Below are 6,254 nucleotides of genomic sequence, written 5' to 3' on the forward strand. Positions count from 1 at the left end.
GAATACTACTATATGTAGGCTATAGAAGCTCTGAAATATTGCTAGTAGCAATGTTCTTAACTTTCAGCAACAAAATAATAATAATACATATTGCTTGCTCACTTGCCACATGAAAGTATTTGGGCTCATGTTCACATCTTTGTGAACATAAGTGTGCACAAAACAGTTTATTAAACTGTTTAACATGTACATATGGACTCTCCTTAATGACAGGGGGATGTTAGCTCTTGCCCTCCCAGACTCCTTCTCCAAGATTTTGTAGCTGAGCCAGTGTCCTTTTAGTTCAGCCAAAAGGGATTTATACAGTATGTAGCTAGCTTAAGATGCTGCTCTGTTGTGATTCTCTACTGCAGACTAGCTTAGCTGGGTGCCTTAGATCTAATGCACCATAAAAAAATTCTTCAGTTACTATAAACAATACTAACTAACCCCCCTGGACATTTTTCCAAATTTTAAAAATCCTCCCAGCCAGAAATTTTAATCCTGGAAAGGAAGACGTATCCTGGAAAAAGAGGTCATATGGCAACCCGAATATGTGCAAATATTTTACAAGTTTTACAAATGCCAAATATCACTTTAAATGCTGAGTAGATTACACAATGAATCCATGGATTGAGCAGCCACTGGGTTTATTGCAAACACACTGAGCTGCACTGGCTGTATATTGTGGCCTACCTGGTGCTAGAAAGACTTGTTTTCACAAAGTCAAAAAGCAGAAACAGAAGGTTTGTTCAGCCTGGTGGATGACTGTACAGGCTTGCACCACCAGCCCAGTTTCAAATATTACAGCATCCACACCTGTTCCTATAAGGAGTTGACACCACAAAAGTGTTTCGTCTATTTTGTATATGCCACCATTCTTGTCAAAGACACCCCAGGGTGTGAAAAGTAGATAAACATTTATTTATTATTCGTTGCTTTGTTTTATTTCATAAATTTATACACCACTTGATTGTTAAACAAAAAATAAAACAACCCCCCCCATCAAATCTCAGGTGCCACCCACCTGGTTGATCTCCCTCCCTCCCCTTACCAGGTGGTACTGGCAGCAGCAGCAGCAACAGCTCTTCCACGCTTTGCTCGTTTTTCTTGAAATGTTTTGCAGAGTGGGCACCAAACACTCATTCCTGCAAGCTTCATTTCCCAGAGTGCCTCGGAAATCAGCTGCCCCTTGGTTTCCCTCCAAGGGAGATCTGGACCTCCATCCCATAGTCAGCCCTAACGGCACCATTTTCTACCAAGGAACCTACATGTGAAATAGGGGACAAAGTGCCAATGTGATAAAGTCCCTGCACTGGAAGAAGGAAGAAGGGGTGTGTGTGTGTGTGTGTGTAAGAGAGAGAGAAGCTTCGTAAAGGTCGATATTTTTATCCTCAGATTGTTGGGGGGAGAGGTATCTGAGCCTGAAATAAATGATTTTGCCCATGGTTATTGAGTTTTCCAGACTCCTAATCAATATAATCAATTATATATTCATCCACATCCATACTCTACACCTAAACCATTATTATACCAACAGTTGTGGCTTTCTCCCAAAGAATCCTGAAAGCTGTAATTTTTTTAAGGTTGTTGGGAGTTGTTGGGAGACCCCTGTTCTCCTTCAGAGTTAAAATTCCTAGAGTGGTATAACCATCCCTCTCCCCAGAGAACTCTGGGAACTGAAGTTCTGTGTGGGGAATAGGGGTCACCTAGCAACTCACCTAGCATCATTAACAAACCACAGATCCCAGGATTCTTTGGGCAAAGCCATTACTGCTTAAAGTGGTATGATGCTGCCTCAAAAGTACAGTGCAGAGGTGACCGGAGATATTCTCTCAGATATTTTTTTCAGGTTCTGTCTCTACAGTGGTACCTCGGGTTAAGAACTTAATTCGTTCCAGAGGTCCGTTCTTAACCTGAAACTGTTCTTTACCTGAGGTACCACTTTAGCTAACGGGGCCTCCCGCTGCTACTGCGCCGCCAGAGCACAATTTCTGTTCTCATCCTGAAGCAAAGTTCTTAACCCAAGGAACTATTTCTGGGTTAGCAGAGTCTGTAGCCTGAAGTGTCTGTAACCTGAGGTACCACTGTAAATGGTTGGAAATGTTCCCTCACCCCTAGAGAATATTTGGCAAAAAGCCCCTCAGCTTCTCCACCCATTAGTAGGATGGGGAAGTTTTGAGCACAACTGTGCATCTAGCCCAATATATTTTAAAACGATGGAAGGAAGCAGTGAACTTTCCCTCTTCTTCTTCTTCTCCTCCTCCTTTCTTTGCCTATTAGTTCATATGAAGAAAGTAACTATATTGTTGTTGTTGTTGTTGTTGTTGTTTAGTCGTTTAGTCGTGTCTGACTCTTCGTGACCCCATGGACCAGAGCATGCCAGGCACTTCTCTCTTCCACTGCCTCCCGCAGTTTAGTCAAACTCATGCTGGTAGCTTTGAGAACACTATCCAACTATCTCATCCTCTGTCGTCCCCTTCTCCATGTGCCCTCCATCTTTCCCAACATCAGGGTCTTTTCCAGGGAGTCTTCTCTTCTCATGAGGTGGCCAAAGTATTGGAGTCTCAGCTTCAGGATCTGTCCTTCCAGTGAGCACTCAGGGCTGATTTCCTTAAGAATGGATAGGTTTGATCTTCTTGCAGTCCATGGGACTCTCAAGAGTCTCCTCCAGCACCATAATTCAAAAGCATCAATTCTTCGGTGATCAGCCTTCTTTATGGTCCAGCTCTCACTTCCATATATCACTACTGGAAGTAACTATATACTGTAGTCTCCTTCAGTCAAGGTGTCTTTAAAAAAGTATATTAAATTTTCTGATAATTTTCTTTTTCAACACCCTTCTCTACACGGTTGGAGAATTCTGCTCCTACCCCAAGAACATTTGCTAAAATGGCTACCTCTATTTTGCGTCCTGCAAACAAGGAGAATAATTTCAGGAGGCTGTCATCTCTCCATAATGCACTTTTACAGCTATGCAGCAACACAGCAGGGCCCCTAAGGGGGGGGGAGAGAACCACACAAAATAAATATACTCTGGACACTAAATACACTCTGAATTTGTGACACTTGTTCAGCCATGATTGCTATTTTACATGCTTACAAAAGCAATAGACACACACTTGTTTAAACAGAAAATCTGTATAAATAAACTACCAGCAGCAACAATATCTTTTTACATTTCCTTAGACGATTTGAAAGCGGGCACTTTGCAGCCAGCTGCTCAAGCAATTTCATTAGTCCAATGTATCATGCCAAAGCTTCTGAAAGGGCACATCTTGGAAAGTGGCAGATCCTTCCCACTGGTGCAAGCCTGAGAGCACATTAATGCATTATGTCATTTGCAATTGGATTTTGCACTTAAGGCTGATGAAGAAAGCTCCTCCAGACCTATAGGACTTAAGTCATTAAGTAGAACTTCTAGGTGTGCAAATGAAATAAAAGAAACCCTGATGCATTTTGGCATGGAATATTAAAGCCTATCAGAGTGGTTTCTTTGAGGGCTGTGCAACTGGAACATTACCTGATTAAAAGCAGGTTGAACTACCTGCCACCATTTCCTTTCCTTTCCTTGTTTAAGGTTTTTTCTTCCTCTTTGTCCATCAGGAAAATCAAAGACACAAAGCAAGGGGGGATAGGAGGAGGATGACTACAGCATGAAATAGCTAGTGCTCAGCACTTGTGTTATCAACAGCCAGTGCAGAATCCCTGGCGTGGTCTGAAAGCGCATGATGCACCAATCTTGTGGAAGCAGGACTGGATCTGCTCTGTGTCCAGATGGGAGGCTGTACCATGTGAAAACCTGTCCTCCAGTTTCTCAAACATTTTGCTCAAGGTGCTACAGGATTGCTTCCAGTGGATGCAGGACTGACTTAATTACAAAGCATCCATGGATGGTTTCTTCCCAATAAATATTCCTTCAGGACTCTGCAGCCTCCCCAGCTGCCTGTGCTTCCTGATCTCAGAAATCCCCAAGAGAGGAGTTAAAGCTACAGTGTATTCTTCTACTAGGTTTTAACTGAAGTGTTAGAAGACAGGCGACTGGGCTACTGAGTGCCTTAGATGCATGCTGGGTTTTTTTTCTTTTTTCAGGAACTCCTATTTACGTTTTAAAAAACCTATTTCTGCACTGATTTTCTTAAAAATGCAAAGACTTCACATTTAAAAGAGCAACAGCAATGGACTGCAGTCAGACACATGATAGGCAGCATACTTGCCTTCTACACTTACAGCACAGTCCAAATGAGGATTTCCATAAGTGCGACACCCAGGAAGGCTGCAGAGCAAAGATGATTTGTAGAATGAAAGGCACTCACAAGCATCCCATGGCCACCTTGAAAATAAGGGGCAGGGACACACACAAAACCCCTGTACCAATGAGAATTCCTCCAAAATTTCACTCTCCTTTGATAATTATCAAATACAGTTTTTCTCATTAATTGATGGAGAACAGTTGGAAAAGAATGCAGGCATTTTCCACACAGCACCTCTGGAAACTCAATGCACAGTCAGACCCAGTGGCAGCACCTAGTACTATCAGGCAATTACAAAGGGCCAAATGCCCCAGCATGGCCCACAATGGCTGCTACCTTTTTTGGGCCACGGTCCCTCCTGATTCTTGTGGGTAGTTAAAATGACAAATGGCTCATGGCTGCCTGCTTCAGGTCACAGCAGTGCCGTTGCCCGCGACTGATGGTAAGCTAGCCCAGGGGGCCCACTGATCCCAAGGGGCATTTTTCCAGAAGCACCTCACTTTGTAATAACTGGAGAGTTGGGCCACATTGGAGATCAAAGTGAGTCTGAGATACAGTGGTACCTCAGGTTAAGTACTTAATTCGTTCCGGAGGTCCGTTCTTAACCTGAAACTGTTCTTAACCTGAAGCACCACTTTAGCTAATGGGGCCTCCTGCTGCTGCCGCACCGCCAGAGCCCAATTTCTGTTCTTATCCTGAAGCAAAGTTCTTAACCTAAAGCACTATTTCTGGGTTAGCGGAGTGTGTAACCTGAAGTGTATGTAACCTGAAGCGTATGTAACCTGAGGTACCACTGCAGTTGAACACATGGATGGTAAGAGTAATAATATGCAACTGCTAAAAAAATATTTAAAGTAAGTCAATATATCTGTATGACCATATTGCTTCAGCTGAAAGAGAAGTAAATCCATGACTCAAATAAGATGTGAATTGGGGACTTCACAACTCATAGTCTTCTGGTTTCTTTAAAGAAACATTGGGCTGTGGCCCAAACTGGTAGGCCTATGTGAGCTCTCTGTTTCCTCCTGCCATAAAGTCTGGTACAAGTTGTCCCATCTGTTATCCCCCAAACCCTCCACATCACATTCTATTCTACAGGTTCACCATCAGTAGTAGATTTTCTGGAGGGGAACAGAAAGCTGCAGTGGATGAGGTTGCTCAGGGAAAAATGTCAGCTCCAACTTGAAAACATGTATGCGCTTTCCACTAGGGCAAGGATACCATTGGACACAACCCATTGCCTTTTAGATTGGCTTTATTGCAGTTCTGATATGGCCATTGGTTGCAAACCACCAAGATGCCCTAATGGGCCTAATGCTGGCATGTAAATATTACATTTGTCCAGTGCCTCCAGGCAGGTCTGGGAATAAGATTCCTGTCTGAAACCCTGAAGAGCTACAGCCAGTCAGAGGGGTCAGCAAACCTTTTCAGCAGGGGGTCAGTCCACTGTCCCTCAGACCTTGTGGAGGGCCGGACTATATTTTGAAGGGGGGAAATGAACAAATTCCTTTGCCCCACAAATAACCCAGAGATGCATTTTAAATAAAAGCACACATTCTACTCATGTAAAAACACGCTGATTCCTGGATCGTCCACGGACCGGATTTAGAGGGCGATTGGGCCAGATCTGGCCCCCAGGCCATAGTTTGCCTACCCATCAAGGAGTCAATACGGAACTAGACAGACCAATATAAGGCAGCTTCCTATGTCCCCACCTCCATTATTTTTACAAGGCATGGGTGCATCTTCAGAAGAACACACAGTGGAGGAATAACGAAATGTGGTGGCGAGCAGAAGAATTTAAAAGGATGGCACCTTAAATGCTTCTAAAATGTGCACATTGCAAATCAGAATTGTAAGGCACATGATTATGCTTTCTTCAAAATATTCCCCCTGCAAATAGAATAGAACATGAGGCACCTTTTGTTCAAAACATACTTTTTTATTTTTAGGGGGGCACACTAGATTATTCCTACATGTCACTTTATGCAGAAACAATCTATTCTGATTTGAAGCATAATA

This window comes from Podarcis raffonei, chromosome 5 (assembly GCF_027172205.1).
Source record: "Podarcis raffonei isolate rPodRaf1 chromosome 5, rPodRaf1.pri, whole genome shotgun sequence".
Classification (NCBI taxonomy): domain Eukaryota; kingdom Metazoa; phylum Chordata; class Lepidosauria; order Squamata; family Lacertidae; genus Podarcis; species Podarcis raffonei.